General features: G+C 44.2%; 1 protein-coding gene across 1 annotated transcript in view; it reads right to left on the reverse strand.

Moving 5' to 3' along the window:
* The window catches only part of TBXAS1 (thromboxane A synthase 1), a 335,034-nt gene that overhangs the window by 89,003 nt on the left and 228,682 nt on the right, over nt 1-17,349 (reverse strand). The gene's annotated exons all lie outside the window — the stretch shown is intronic.

The following is a 17,349-nucleotide window of genomic DNA, read 5'->3' on the forward strand; positions in this document are numbered from 1 at the left end:
TCATGCAAAATGCTTGTTGAACCATTCTTCTTTTACTAAAGCTACTTGCATATGTCAGTTTGTGCCAGAAAAATGCCACAAGAACAAAACTATGCACAAGAGCAAGTTGACTCCAAGCCAGTTTGGAGAGCAAATTTGGTAGGGCTTTTAAACATAGCCCAAAAGGTTTGGATTTACTTTTGAGAGCAGGATATAATACTGTTGTGCTGAATCTAAGCCATGTGGCCAGGAGATTCAGTTTCAATTCCTCAAATATCAACATAATGTATCATAGCACAGAAAGGACCCGGGGTGACTGCAGTGCCAGGATCTGACATGCTGCAGCTTGAAAAGGAAAAGCAGGGATCAAGTGTTTCTTCAAAAGGATTAAATCGGCATTTATTTATTCATTAAAAAATAAACAAAAAATATTTTGAATTATTTTCTTGCATCAGATGATACAGATAAAGAAGAAGCCAGAGAAAGGACAGGCAAGTGAGATAAGGGTAAGGAAGTAGCAATTAATTATATATGTCAACAGACTTAATCAGATAATATTTTTACATGACATGGGAACAAGGAGCAGCGAGAGACAAGAGGAGAAATATTTTATGTCCTGTGCTCTAGCTCTGCTGCCAGCAAACTGCAGAGAGAAACTGAAATTCAGAGTGTTTGGGTAAGGCAAGGGGGTAGCACGGAACCTCTCTAAGTGACTCTCAGTCCATCAAATGAAAGCTTGTAATTGCACATGTGAATTTGCTGTCCCTGAAAGCAAGAGGCTGGATTATAGAGGCCAGTGCCAGTTATAGTATAGACAAGAGCTGTGTGTACTGGCTGAGCTGATCTGCATTACACCCAGTGCCCTGCATACATGGATTTCCCAGGGTGATGAAGCATGCAAAGCCATATTACTGTATATTGCACTCAGAAATGTGTTCCATCACTTACCACACCATCCTATGCCTAAATTTAGAAATGTGCTCTGCAGTGAAAATGAATGTACTCCTAGCAAAAAGCCTCTCACGTCTAATACATGAAGAAATAAGAGAGCTGTGACTGTATTGTAACTGTTACTGTGTGATATACCTTCTTTCCCAGCTGTCCCTGTGAACCAAAGAATCAATACTTCTGCATACTTTAACTCTTCTCTGTATGGCTAAAAACTGCATTTAACAGCCCTAGGAAGACTTCATTCACGTGCTCATTCAACATTTGTTCTGGTAGTCAATGCATTGTGCAATAAAAGAGTCCAGCTCTTAGTCCTGGTCTACACTTGACATTTTTTCTGTATACCTATTTCAATTAGGTGTGTGATACTGGTAAATGCCCTACTGTGTATGCAGTTATACCTGTATAAAGGTGATTTACACCAGTATAGTTATTCCCTTTCTTGCACAGGAATAGTTAGTTTTATGGTATAAATCACCTTTATACCAATATAACTATGTCAACACTAGAGGGGTTGTACTGCTGTGACTCTACCAGTAAATTTAAAGTGGTACAATTTTTCTAGTGTAGACAAGCCCTTAGTTTCAACCAGAGATAGAGTCATAGACTTTAAGGTCAGAAGGGACCATTATGATCATCTAGTCTGACCTCCTGCACAATGCAGGCTACAGAATCTCACCCACCCACTCCTGCATCAAACCTGTGTCTGAGCCATTGAAGTCCTCAAATCATGCTTTAAAGACTTCACGGTGCAGAGAATCCTCCAGCAAGTGACCCGTGCCCCACGCTGCAGAGGAAGGCGAAAAAACCCCAGGGCCTCTGCCAATCTGCCCTGGAGGAAAATTCCTTCCCGACCCCAAATATGGCAATCAGCTAAACCCTGAGCATGTGGGCAAGACTCATCAGCCAGACACCTAGGCAAATATGGTCAAAGATACATTTGTGAATATTCTTGCAAAGCAACCCACTGGCTCCTGTTGCCTGGGAATTGTACCCACTTGTCAAGTCTGGACTTCAAATTTAGACTGCAAATTCTTTGGGGTAGGAATTGTCCCTTACAATATGCTTGCCCACCATTTAGCAATATAAGGCCCTGATCTCATTTGAGGCCCATAGGCTCTGCCAGAATAGTTGAAGTAGTAATAATCATAATAAATAATAGAACAGGGTAAGCAAAATTTAGTTCACAAGAACATTTGTGGAAAACAAAATGAATTCTAGCACAAGTTAAATATTCACTAGTGTATTGTACTAAAACACTGCCATCACAATTTTGACCATTTTGCATATAATATGGAAAAGGGACACCTCTTCCTGTTTATGAACTGTAGGCCATCCAATCAGAGAGGAGAAGCAAATAACTTCTAACTTATTTATACCATGTGATTGGCCCCGTAATGAACAGGGACTATTTAAAGCCACAGTTAGGTGAACAATCCATAAAAAACTTACGTTTATTTGCACACACTATTTGAATAAAGGTGAAGAATGAATAAAACTATGAAAAATCACATCTTGTTCATCGATAATTCACGAAGAGAACAAAGTGGTACATTTTAACAAATCCTCCACAGTACACAGTTCATCCAGCTCTACTTTACACATCAATACAGAATGCAACATTAACAATCATCAGCCCAGCAAGAGAAAAGAGATTTCCATTTGACAGATTGGTTATTACCTATCACAGTGAGACATGCATTTTTTTTCTGGGATCACAAAGGTAGTAAAATCATCCTTCCCCAAAAAGCACAGCATGGTGACTGGGAAAAACATTGGCATAGAAACAAAAAAAGGTGGATTATTTGTCAGTTGCTGGAGGTGAGAAGAGGGAGTCTCTCAGGTACATTCACAGGGAAGAAAACACACATTTTTCAGTTTGACAACAGATCTGATATCGGTAGCACCACCACATGAAAACATTCTCTGGGCATCACAGTTAGCTGCTGACTTACTCTTCCCAATGGGAAGTTTCTTTGATTTTCCTGGCAGGCAGCAGAAGCCAACAGAAGCTTCTATATTATATTCAATCTTGCTTAGCTAGGTTATTCCCGAGTAAGAGGGAGCTGCAATGCCAGCAGCAAAACAAAGTCGCATCAATGAGATGGACTTCCATTTTTTATTTTTTTCCACACAAAGAAGCATCTATCATTAAACCAATGAAAGCTTCAGGTTTAGTTATTGCTTAAAAGACTATAATTTGGATGTGGTTTGCAGGAGGGTAAATGTTCAACTTTGTGGATGACATAGTTATCCCCTTTGAAATATATACTTGGACAAGTCCTGCTTTCAGTCTCTCGGAGAAAGATACTTTATTATATGCTTCCTGACACCACTGATCTGGGCCATATCATTCCTCTCATTAGTCTCCTTAAACGTCACCTGGCCATGCAGAAAAATCACTCTGCATGGAACTAACCAGCTTTGTGCTGCAGACGTGTAGCAGAAGAATAGATGTGTGCTGTCCTGGGGAAGGCACATCCAGCAGTATTTATCATTCTTTCTTCAATCCTCACTTTTAAGTTTCATAGATGTCAAAATTCTTCTCCTCACGAGAATCAAGGGTCTTGGGCAGGGTCTCAAGCTCACTCAGCCTCGAACTGGGAAACTGCATTTTTACATAACTTTTAACTTAAGCCTATAAAGTGACCTTTTAACTACTGAATCCCGGCTTTTGGGACTCAACTGGACCTCTTGGGTTACAGTTTTGGAAGGCGAAAGGAAAAGCTCACAGACAGCACTACCAGAACCATTTCCCGTGGAATCTCCATTCAGAAGGATGCTTTCAACTGCAAGGATTTCTACAAATTTTTCTCACGCCCGTAATTCAATTTCAGTTTCAGATTTGAATGAACTAAACAATATCAAAGCAAATTACACATGAAACCAGCAGCCAGGCTGGAAAATATAATTGGTGAAACTCTCCCAAGCTCCTCTCACCAAAGCTCTTGCCAACCCAAGCTCCACACACTCATGATGCCAAAATGAAATGCCACTAACAACAGACTACACCAGACCTTCACAGTTTGATCATACTTCCTCTTTCCTGCATGCTTTGATTGGCAGTGAAATAACAAAAGAGGTTAACAGTAAAATCTCTTTAGGATTCAGAGTTAACCCACGGATATAAAATGAGGCAGTTCACACCTCTTTGAGGGATTGTTTCAGGCTCTCTGCAGACTCAGGGTATGTCTACACTACGAGGGTAATTCGATTTTACTTAAATCGAATATGTGGAATCGATATTGCAAAGTCGAACGTGTGTGTCCACACTAAGGACACACTAAGGACAGTAATTCGACTTTGTGAGTCCACACTAACGGGGCGAGCGTCGATATTGGAAGCGGTGCACTGTGGGCAGCTATCCCACAGTTCCCGCAGTCCCCGCTGCCCATCGGAATTCTGGGTCGAGCCGCCAATGCCTTCTGGGTAAAAAAAATTTGTCGTCATCCGTCCGTCACTAACGCCCTCCCTCCCTCCATGAAAGCGCCGGCGGGAAATCAGTTCGCGCACTTTTCTGGTCAGTGACAGCGCGGACGCCACAGCACTGCGATCATGGATCACGCTGCGACCATCGCTGCACTTGTGGCCGTTCTCAACACCTCGCAGCTTATCATACACCTTTCCCTGAGGCAGATGCAGAGAAATCGGGCGAGGAGGCTACGGCACCGCCGTGAGAGCCTGAAGTCGGAGAGTGGCACAGAGCTGTCAGAAACCACGAGCCCCAGCGCCCAGGACATCACGGTGGCAATGGGGCATGTGGATTTTGTTGAACGGCGATTCTGGGCCCGGGAAACAAGCACGGACTGGTGGGACCGTATAGTGCTTCAGGTCTGGGATGAATCCCAGTGGCTGCGAAACTTTCGCATGCGGAAGGGGACTTTCCTCGAACTTTGTGAGTTGCTGTCCCCTGCCCTGAAGCGCAAGGACACCCGCATGCGAGCAGCCCTCACTGTCCAGAAGCGAGTGGCCATAGCCCTCTGGAAGCTTGCAACGCCGGACAGCTACCGGTCAGTCGCGAACCACTTTGGTGTGGGCAAATCTACCGTGGGGGTTGTTGTCATGCAAGTAGCCAAGGCAATCGTGAAGGTACTGCTCCCAAAGGTAGTGACCCTGGGAAACGCGCAGGTCATCATAGATGGCTTTGCCGCGATGGGATTTCCAAACTGCGGAGGGGCTATCGATGGGACTCACATCCCTATCCTGGGACCGGACCACCAGGCCAGCCAGTACATCAATAGAAAGGGCTACTTTTCAATGGTGCTGCAAGCACTGGTGGACCATCGGGGACGGTTTACAAACATCTACGTCGGATGGCCGGGCAAGGTTCATGACGCTCGTGTGTTCAGGAACTCTGGTCTGTTTAGACGGCTGCAGGAAGGTATTTACTTCCCAGACCACAAAATAACTCTTGGGGATGTGGAGATGCCTACAGTCATCCTCGGGGACCCAGCCTACCCGCTAATGCCCTGGCTCATGAAGCCCTATACTGGCGCCCTGGACACAGAAAAAGAACTGTTCAACTACCGTCTCAGCAAGTGCAGAATGGTGGTGGAGTGTGCTTTTGGCCGTCTCAAAGGGAGATGGAGAAGCTTACTCACTCGCTGTGATCTCAGTGAAACCAATATCCCCATCGTTATTGCAGCTTGCTGTGTGCTCCACAATCTATGTGAGAGCAAGGGGGAGACCTTTATGGCGGGGTGGGAGCTAGAGGCAAATAGCCTGGCTGCTGATTACGTCCAGCCAGACAGCCGGGCCATTAGAAGATCCCAGCGGGACGCCCTGTGCATCCGGGAGGCTTTGAAAGCTAGGTTCCTGAGTGAGCAGGGCAACCAGTGACTTTTCAGTTTGTGGACAGAGAAGCTGAACCTGCCCCCGTTTCTTTACCCAGTTCATTTTGACTATCCTCTCCAGTTACATACCCCCTTCACCCCCTTCCCCTTCCCAAAAAATAAAATCATTTCGATTTTGTTAATGAACAGCGTTGTCTGTATTGCTGTTTTCGCGGGAATATTTTAAACCGGGGACGCAGACTGTGGCGGGGGGCGGGTTCAGTGTTCTGATGCAAATGATGCTTCTAAACTCCCGGAATGACAGGCTCCGCACTGGTGGACTGGTTATTTCAATGGAGAACATGAAAAACACCTCCCAGACTGACCAGGGTAACCAGTGACTGCACTGTGTATGTGTCCTGATGCTGGACCTGACACCGCCTCTGTACCCTGCTAAAGGTCACTGTCCTGCCCAATTACCAAGCCCCTTCCCCCCCTCCAGACAGACTCTCCCTCAAAAGAACCTGACTGAAACAGTAATGGACAGAAACAAACATTTTATTGCGAACCAAACATGAAACGTGGGGTGTGAAACTTGGATGGGGGCTTCTGTGAGGTGGGTGGGAAAGGACTTATGAAATTTTGGGGAATGTCAGCCTTCTAGTGCTAGAGCAGTCTGCAGGGGTTGACTGAAAGTTTTAACGGCCCTTGCCGCCCCTCCTTCTTTGGAGTTTGGGTGAGGGTGGTGTGGGACTTGGTGGCGGGTGAGGGCGGTTATAGATAGACTGCAGCGGGGCTCTGTCCTCCTGCCTCCGGTCTTGCAGAACATCCACAAGGCGCCGGAGCGTGTCCGTTTGCTCCCTCATTAGTCCAAGCAGCTTTTCAGTAGCCTGTTGGTCCTCCTGACGCCACCTCTCCTCCCGTTCCATGACTGCTCGGTGCATTTGTGACAAGTTCTCCCTCCACTGTGTCTGCTGGGCTGCCTGGGCTCGGGAGCAGTCCATTAGTTCTGAGAACATGTCTTCACGCGTCTTCTTCTTCCTCCGCCTAATCTGCGCTAGCCTCTGGGAGTGTGCTGAGAGGCTGGGTTGGGAGACAGTCGCAGATGTGTCTGTGTGAATTGTGAAAAGGGAGTGAATTCCTGAGACAGATAAATGAAATTGTATACAAAGAACCTAGTCTTTCTCTGTGAACAAGACCATGCACTGCACCTCTCACATGCGCACTCAGGACAAGGTCGAATTTTCGGCCGTCGCCTTCAGTGCCTGTGGACTTGCGGAGGTCTTGGACTGTTCAGAGAACTGTGGCTGGAGACCTGAACTTCTGGAGCGGGCAATAATGGTAAGCCGCAGACTTGTGGCTGCTTAAAACTCCAGCAGTAGCACTGGCCTCCTTTCACATTGAAAGCAATGCCAGTCTCTGCTGCCAGCAATCAGGACAGCATCAACTCTGCCCCTGTCCCACCCCCTCGCGGCTGTCCCAGGGAAAGATCCCTGTATGCTGCCCCTCTCCCTCCACCGCGTGGCTGTAAAGCAGTCCCAATACTAACATTCCCCTCCCTAATTCAAAGCAGGGCGTCATGAGCGACATCACCCTCCTGAGGATCCCGGACACCCAGAGAGAACGCATGCTGCGGGAAAGCATGCAGAAACCGGGGCCGTATGCCGCCATGCTATGTCGGGCCATGATCCCGGAGTACTTGATTGTGGCGTGGAGGGGGCATGTCTGCTACCACGGAGGGCCCACTAAGATCGCCCTACCCCGGAACCTGATCAACAGGCTTGAGCTCTACCTCCACGAGGTACCTACGAGGAGTTCTCCTACGAGGATTTCTCGTCGATCCCCGGCCACATTGACCGGATTTTCGCGTAGGTGCACTGGGACTATGGAGTGGAGCGTCTTGGGCCTGGGAATCATGGAGTAACGGACATTGTGAAAATTTTTTAAAACACTTGGGACTAAATTAAGAAGAGCCCAAGACAGAGAAATCATGAAAACCCATTTGTTACCTTTGTAAATATTCCTGTTTTGTACCTGATTATTTTTTTACTAGTTTACAGAACTTTTATAAATGTACATTGTTAATAGTATAAATATTACCGTTCTGTTTTAAATAAATGTTTACATGTTTACAGCACTTACTGCTTGATCCTTCCCCTGATTCTGTGTCCGGGGTAAGGGATGGGGACGGTTGGTACGGGATCTCGGTAAGGGTGATGAAGAGCTCCTGGCTGTCGGGGAAATCAGCGGTGCCAGCGCTGTCGACTGCCTCGTCCTCCTCATCTCCTTCTTCATCTTCCCCGTCCGCTGTCATGTCCGACGAGGAACCGGCCGCGGACATGATCCCATCCTCGGAGTCCACGGTCAGGGGTGGGGTAGTGGTGGCGGCCGCTCCCAGGATGGAATGCAGTGCCTCGTAGAAACGGGATGTGTGGGGCTGGGATCCGGAGCGTCCGTTAGCCTCTTTTGTTTTTTGGTAGCCTTGTCTCAGCTCCTTGATTTTCACGCGGCACTGCGTTGCATCCCGGCTGTAGCCTCTCTCTGCCATGGCTTTGGAGATCTTCTCGTAGATCTTAGCATTCCTTCTTTTGGAGCGCAGCTCTGAAAGCACGGACTCATCGCCCCACACTGCGATGAGATCCAAGACTTCCCGATCAGTCCATGCTGGGGCCCTCTTTCTATTAGATTGCACGGCCATCTCTGCTGGAGAGCTCTGCATAGTTGCCACTGCTGCTGAGCTCCCCTCGATGTCCAAAGAGGAACTGAGATTCAAACTGCCCAGACAGGAAAATGAAAATGAATTCAAATTTTCCCGGGGGTGTGGCTGGTCAGAGCATCCGAGCTCGGACTGCTGTCCAGAGCGTCAACAGAGTGGTGCACTGTGGGATAGCTCCCGGAGCTATTACCGTCGATTTCCATCCACACCTAGCCTAATTCGATATGGCCATGTCGAATTTAGCGCTAATCCTCTCGTTGGGGAGGATTACAGAAATCGATTTAAAGAGAGCTTTATGTCGAACTAAATGGCTTCCTGGTGTGGACGGGTGCAGGGTTAATTCGATATAACGGCGCTAAAGTCGACATAAAAGCCTAGTGTAGACCAGGCCTCAGACACACATAACTATATTAGTCTGCATCCAGTTCACATTCTGAAAGCTAAATTTGCAACCTTGAGGGCCAGCATCTTGGGGCCAGATCTTTGGCTGGAATAGCTTCACTGGCATCAGTAAAGCAGCAGAGAATAAAACTCTTAATTTTTTTTTTAATTGGAAGCTTTACTGTGGAGCACAAAATGAAGCCTTCAAGGAAGAGTATCTGTCAAATTGAAACAAGATGGTCAAATCCAACTTCTGATTAAAACCACTACGTTTCACATCAAAAACATGCAAACTCCAGCCCTCTGGGAAAAAAATCCAGTCACCCCAATAAGTCAGAGATTCTCTTCTTTCTATATGTTTTAAACCAGAGATTGGAATTAATTGGGATGCTTGAGTTGACAGGTTCTAGATTTGCACATCTGGGGGTTGAGGGCAGGGCACTCTCAGTGGAGGCTCCCAACTCTGGAATTTAGTCCTCCTCTCAGTCCAAAAGAACCAGAGTTTGTTGAACTTCAAGGCAATTGCAAAGTTTATCTTTTAACACAGGCCAACCTTAAAGTCATTGTTTGAGGGTGATTTGGATATTTTTGGCTTGGCAGGGAAAGTAGTTTGTTTGCCTTCACTAACACTGGCTGGCTGGCTTATTGTGGTGTTTTTATTGTAAACAAGTTGAGAGATTGACGATAGGCACATCTTATAAAGGAATAAAGCGCCCCGCGCCCAAATTGTAAATGGAAAAATATCAGCCCAGGTTTATTTGAAAGATTCAAGAACATTTTGACAAACCTGGTCTGAGCATTGTGTTTGTCATGAAACCCCAGAGCAGGGAAGTTTTAACTTATTTTGCACTTGGTTCAGATAATTTCATACAGCTCAAAATAAAAAGAGTTTAGTCAATTTCCCTGGCTCCAGGAATGTCACACTGATTATGCTCATTGTACTTAGAGAGTGGTCAAACTAACTATGAATGTCCTTGTCTGTGGAGGGAGAATCCAGACTGATTCCCTTTTTTTCTACAGAAAACAGATGCGTCATTATGATAACTTGATCAGGATGTTACATTACCCTGAAGTCACAGCCATGGGAAACACTGGAAGAACCTGGCCATGGAATCAACCAATAACAGAAAAATCAGGCTGCTGAAAAATACGAAGCAATTTCTCTCTGCTAGTTTCCACTTAAGGACAAAAGAGAGGTTCAGAGGGCAGGTGACAGAGAAGTGTGCTCAGGTTTCCCCTCTTCACATTCTGAAGAACTTTGGATGGATGGGGATGTCTCTTTTCATACAGAGAAATTAAAATACACCTTGTGGTCCACATTGTAAAAGTCCAATGTTTGAAGTTTGGGGACGGGGGTTCGGGGGAAGGAGAGGGGAAGTGGTGCTACTATACTCCCAAGACTCACTCACCATGCCCAATCCCAGAAAATGCCTCACTTGGTTAACAATCCAGAGATTATTTAGCTGCTCATTTATTGAGCACAGCAATGAAACAAAATAAAATATAGAAATGTCAGTACAGTATACAGGCAAGTGCCAGCCTGTATTAGAGGTATTCAGAGTCTACAGAGAAAATCGTGTCATTCCCAAGATCTTCCACCCAGTACGGAGATTAAAATAAATTTGAATCTTAGATTCAGTTGCTAATGAATGAAGACAATATACAGAGCTATTTCAAGCTGAGACAAGTTTAACATAGGTCCTTATAGTTCCTCCAGGATGAGCTGTTGGTCTGAACCACAAAGCTCCTAGTTACAGGCTTGTCTGAGGCAACGCATAGAATAAAGAAAGACAACAATTCTAGCTACGGAATTCTGCTCAATACCACACTTTTTTATTTCTCAATGAAGCTACTCCACAGTTTTCTAAAATGTAACCTTAGGTTTAAATTTCTTGGCTTCGAGACTTTTTTTTTTTTAACTGCAATATTCTTTAATTCTCCACATCACCATCACCACTTAAGTTATTGATACATATTTACAACCATAATGCACTTAAGCAAGGTTATTTTTTCTGGGAGTAATAAAATGCTCATACTTGCTGTCTGGGCAATTCCAAGAACAGCTCATGCTACAGTTTATGGTCCAAGGCATCAGGTGGACATCCCAAAAGAGCACTTTATAATTCCAGAAAGGGACAAGCAGGGGAATCCATATAAAAACAGTATAATGGGGAGTAAACAAAATATCACAACAGAACTCCTTGTGAATGAATTAGCTACACCCAGGGCTCATCTACACACCACGGCAAAGCACGCCAGAGAGGTGTGATTTGTAAAGCACTCTAACATGTTGGACTCTAACTGCACCCTGTAAACTCTGCTGGCACACTCTAAAAGGTCCTTACTTGGTGTAAACTGTCTACTTGGGGCTTGTCTACACTGTGTCGTCTACATTAACGCTAACTAAATACCTTTTAGAGCCAGTGGTCTACAAATCGCACCCCCGTAATGCGCTTTGCTGGCAAAACCGAAGTAGTTTACAGTTGTGGTAATCCCTTCTGCAGTTCCACAAAGTATTTATTTACAAGAAGGATATTTTTACTTTTTTTGGACACATTAACTGCCAGCTAAATACACAGGAAAGGAGCAGAAATAATTTTTAAAGAAGAGATGGTGTCTTATCTTTTGTAACAGTGCCACTTTTAATATATGTATGTTGATAAGTGCATGGATACTGTGGAATAGATAATACATGGCACACACCTCTTTTTTGCATCATTAGCTACATATGCGCCAATAGAGATGACTCTAATGCCTATACAAAGCTGTAATTCACTCTTGAGGCTTTTTTGTTATCATAAAATCAAGAGAGTGACAGCAGTTTGAGCAGTTTATGAACAGTAGCAAATCCCCCAAAAGGAATTCAGTCACACATTTTCTTTTTGAATACTGAACTGAAGAGGAAGGATGTACTGGATGGCTAGGAGGGCTGGTAACAGAATATGGAACCTCCCATCTCCAGGTCATCAGATGAAACTCAGTCTGGTAACCAAAAGTCGTCTACTTTCTGACAGCTGGTTGGTGGTTTATCAGTGCTGAGCTGGTGGTCCCAGTCCAAAGCATAATGAAATTATGTAAACATGACAAATCCTTTCCCAACACACACACAATTAGAACCATTGTTGGCAGTGTCAGAAGAGAGGCCAACAATGTAATGGGGAGAGAGACTATGTTACTCTCCCACATCAACCATTATTCTCTCCAAGTCAGGAATGAGGCACATTGGCTGTGAGTGATGTGTCAGGGCAAGGACCACCTCTCTGTTCTGTGTTCTGATCCCTGACGAAAGCCCCTGGGTACTTCCATAATACAAATAATAAATAATAGTAAGAATAATTTTGGGGAAAGCTTGAGCTGTTGTTGCCCATACCCTGTCTGTGCATAAAGGGTCTTATCTGGCTTCCATTGACTTCAATCAGCTTTCAGAAGCCCCCACCCAAATCAACATACAGTGCCAAACACATACAGTATTAGTAGATATAAGATCTCTCTCGATCTCTCTCTCTCACACTCACACACACACACACAGCATTCTGAAGTTTATTTTGACTCCCAAATCATTATCTGACATTCTTCCCCTCCTTTTCTCACAGTGTTGTGTGTGTGTGAGAGAGGTAAGGACGTTGGTATCCAAAGCCACGGAAGCATAATCACTGACTGACACGCCAGTTACCGAACACAAGACTGATGATTTGGGTTGCTGTTGCAAGAGCTCAATGCCCCATTTTTTCTCCTTTAGAGATTATAATGGTATTAGCTTAGACTGAATGCATAATTAATAATCAGTTCTATTTACAATGTTGGCCTGACGTTCAACATCAATGTACACTAATGTACTGTTAGTACTTACTGCCTTGAGGATTGTGAGGTCCACCCCAACATTGCTTTTATTCTTCACCCTTTTTTAAAACAGCTTACAAATGCCTCAGTCTCCTCCTACTCTCCTCCACATGCTTAGCACACCCTCCCCAAACCTGTTTGCCAATCCACCTCCATCGCCTAGTGGAGCCACCTGCATACATGCCTTACGGGGTTACCATGTGATTGTATTACAGGCACCCTTGTCCTTCCTCACCCTCTCTTCTTGGTCTAAGACCCTCTTGTGTCACATTGAGGCCGTTCACACTTTGGGACAGGGAACATGGCATTACTTGGGTATGTGAGGTGCCTAGCTCATTTGGGGTACTCAAAATTAATAATTGTCAAGTATTACACTATTGTGATTATTTATATGTATTAATAATAAATAGCATAGTTATACCATTTATTATTATAATTATTGCTATATGTTAATAAATAATAACAACTGCTATTACTATTTCTTCTTTTAGCAACCTTGTCTCTTCAGCTGGGGCTCTGTCATGCTACTGGGCTATCTAGTCACCAAACAGGCCTTAGCTCTAAGTTAGGACTTATTCCACATTTTTAGGTCACATTAAGCTAACCTTTAACTAAAACACATTAGTAGCCTTGGGAGGAGGCATATGTGCACAGAGGAGGTTGCTGTTGCCAGGGTTGGGATGATGGGTAAAACTGGTATCGGGAGGAGAAGATACATTGAATGTGCACAGGATAACCAATGACAAATTGTGTTATCTGCAGTTTCATGAATGTTCAGTTCAGTTATGGGTTTTATCCAATAGATGGCTCCTTAGTAGTAATAAGCATTCTCCCTTTTCCATTAGAGAGTTTCAGTCTGACTTACTAGTATTTACACATCCATTATATTGCAAACACAGGCATTTTGCACACACTGATAAACACATACAAAAATTATGTGTGTGTGAGTGAGAGAGAGAGAGACACACACACACACACACACACACACACAGAAAGAAAAATAAGAGGACTTTGTGTATCTTGCTATGCCCTTTCCACAAAACACAAGAATACATGAAGAATGGTAGTCTGACATCTCTATTGTCTGGAATGCTCTTGAAATTCAAGTCTTCAACACAACAGCAGAATACACCAACACTTGAGTTGAAAGTATTCAGAATACAAACTGCCTGCCTCCTCAACAATACCTGAACATGTCCTACTTCTTGCAGAGACCCTGACTGATCAATACGCACGAGTTATAACCAGCATTGTTTAACATACCAATTAAAAATTATTTTTCTGAAAAATCATATCGTATGGTAATTATTGGCTTGACAGCCCAGGAGGACTCTATGCATTCCGTATACACATAATTCATGTGGTGAGCAGATCTGGGTATTCTTTTGCTAGTCAACAACTTTTATTTTCCAGAACAAAATGTAACGACAGAATAATAATTAACAAAGTTGAAACATGTCAACTGTGTAAATGCAAATAATATATGTCTAATATATGTAATTCCTCCTTACTAGAGCAGTGGTTCTCAGCCTTTCTGTACTGGGATCCTCCCTCTCATCTAGCTGAGATCAAGCCAGGACCCCATCCCCATTCAGCAGTATTTAAAGGGCAGGGTGGTCGTGACCCCTGACATCTGTTTGTAATTCCCCTGGAGATTGCAACAACCATGGTGAAAATAGAAGAAAACAGTATATGCAGCAAATGTATTAAATGTTTCTCTAAGAAACTGGACCATAACTGCTTACATTCCAGCTGCTTAAACTCTGATAGGACCCTATAAAATCAAGCAGATCTGTCAACCTCGTATATCCTTCTGTAACATCTAAAGTTCTCAAAGTTCCTACTGCAATATAAAACTTTTACATATTGTTTGTTTTGAAAAGAAAAATGGCCTGAGTTTTACTACAGTTAAATCTTTCAGACCCCTAATGTTAATAAATTTGGATCTATAGTAGTGACTGTGCTCATAACCAGATTCATTTTCCCTAATATTTCATCAAATTTCAAAGTTTAATACTGCAAATCAAAGCTTTTTAAAAATTCATTTAAAAAATAGCATTTTGAACCCATCAACACTTTGTTTAATCCATACTAAAATCATGCCGAGGTCAGATGCTGGCCAGTTCCACAGCCCCTTTGCAGCACCCTGGTGGCACAAAAGAGCCATGAAGCTGGCATGACTTGCTCACAGAGGATTCTAGCAGACAAAATGTACCGAGGATGTGGCCAAGAGAAAAGGAACAGAGTGCTACTGTGCTCTGGTGAGCTCTCACTTGGCCCCTTTGGGGACCATCAAAACCACCTGTTATATTGTAAAGCAGCCCTAAGATTTCTCTAAATTGTGCTGGGGGCAGAATTGACCCCCTAACTGACCCTAAGATCAGAGGAGCACAAAGGCAGTATTAAAACCACTGTTGTTTCCCTCCCTCTTCAGGACCTGCACCAAGCACAGCTTGGCCAGACCCGAGGATCAGTGCCCTCCTATGCACAGTTTCACCCTAGGTTTTTTTTTTTTAAACAGCTGAGTTATAAACCAACCCCCAATCCCCAGTCACCAAAGGGGGATTGTAACCGAAACACTGACAACAGCTTTTGCTATAGAACAGCTTTAATAGGCCATTGTGGTATTCATTAAGCTGTTAATAATGGATTGTGGCACAAAGCAATTTATCAAGGTTCCATTGTAATTAAAATCACTGAATATTTGGGCAATCACAAAACACCGACCTAGCCCTTTGTGCTTCTGAAATTTTACATTCTGATATGAATTCTGACTCTCTCTCCCTGGAGACCAGCAAAGAGTGGGTTGTAATTGATACATTTTTAATTGCAATTACATTATTAAAAGGTGTATGTTTCAGTTAAAATAAAAAATGGGATGCTCAGCAACCCTCCTTGTCCCTTTATTATTCAATGGAAGGTTTTGCTTTTTAATGCTTTTAAACAGAGCTGCATTATTATTGCTAAAAGGATTGTTGAAGGAGTACTATGAAGAAAGTAGCTACAAACAGAAATTTCACAGAATCTGGTGTCACCAGGTTTCATAGTCAGAGTCCACATAGAAGTTGATAGTTTTGCCACTGACTTCAGTGGAGTCAGGATTTCACTCACAGATTTTAAGGTCAGAAGGGACCATTATGATCATCCAGTCCAATGGGTCCCAATTGTTTTACCTAAAGCAACTGCATTTTCTCTTTCCTGTGGACTCCCCATTACCCCATCTCCCCCTCCCTTCCCCTTCTGAGCCATCCAGCCCCCTGCTCCCCACTCTCCTCTCCTCAGCCATCCAGATCTCTGCTCCCCACATCCCCTTATCAGCCCAAGCTCTTTGCTCACCATCCCCTAGACCCCTTACTCTTGCTCCTCCAATCCTGACCCCTCCTGCAGCCTCAGCTGGCCCCTCTGTCCCTGTGACCAGGCCATGATCACTTCCAGGCTGCTGACTGTTTGCTCATGGACTCAGGCCACTTCTTCTGCATTTCTGCTGCTGCCTGGATCCTGGTCCTCCACATTGCTGTCTGCCCAGGGGAAGTGAGAGCGTGAGGATGGGCAGGAGGGAAGAATGCCTCCAGGCACATGTGATCCACTGATGGATTTGGACTCACTGATCTAGTCTGACCTCCTGCATAACACAGTCCGTAGAATACCATCCACTGATTCCTTCACCAAGCCTAATAACTTCTGTTTGATTTTTTACAAGGAGATCCCATCTCATCGGAAAGACTTGAAGTTGTGGAGAACAGGGCCAACAAGAGGTGGGGGGAAGCCGGTACAAATTACCGGGGCCCAGCGGTCCAGAAGGGTGCCCAGGGCCTGGCTTCCCCGGCTCCCCCGCCCTGTCGACCCTGTTTAGCCAGTCCGCCCTTGCTAGGGGGCCCGAAAATTTTTTTCACAGGGGCCCGAACCCGCTCTCGGCGGCCGTGGTGGAGAATCTACCACATCACTTGGTAAATTATTCCTAATGGGAATTACCCTCATGGTAAAATCAGACCAAACTTTTCTGCGCCCCACTCTCATGCACAGGGAGCCCTCTCCCGGTCTGGTATACTTGCACATCTAGCAGTCAGAATCCTGATGCTTGCACTCCTTTGGTGCAAGCACCAGGGGAACTGTTGAACTGCTAATGCTGCTAAACATTTCCACGAGCATGTAAGTAGGGCTACTCAAAAAATGAAGACATATTTTCGTAAAAAATTTCAAAGCTGATTATGCTTCAAAGTGTTCAAAATGGACAGATTTTTAATCTTTTCTACTTATTTTGCAATTCCCCTTCCCCCACATTTTTGGAGCATTTTTTTTTAATTGAAAACACTTATCAAAAGAGTTATCAAAAAATCTTTTTGCCTAGGTTTTTGGTAAACATAAAATTTTGATAACCATTTCTATATGTTGATATAAAATTTATAAAAAAGCAGCTAAACTTTTTGACAGTGTCATCATCTGTGGGTGAAAAAAAAGGCAATTTTTTGACCAAGGAACAAAAAAAAGTTTTTGTTTGCAAAATTTCCAGTAGCTCTGGATCTAACATAACCCACATCCTTCTGTGCTGATTGGGAGAGTGGAACCAGCACTGAGGTTGCAAAACGCGCAAAACCTACAAGTGAAGGTGTGTACGCTCTTTTCCAGGGAGCTCCTCCCAGCATTGCTGAAGGCATCTGCTTTCCCCTTTAATACAGAGGCAGTCAGAAGCCTTCATGGACAAATTGCTAAGGC

Source organism: Terrapene carolina, unplaced genomic scaffold (assembly GCF_002925995.2).
Source record: "Terrapene carolina triunguis isolate 2854851 unplaced genomic scaffold, T_m_triunguis-2.0 Scaffold247, whole genome shotgun sequence".
Lineage (NCBI taxonomy): Eukaryota > Metazoa > Chordata > Testudines > Emydidae > Terrapene > Terrapene triunguis.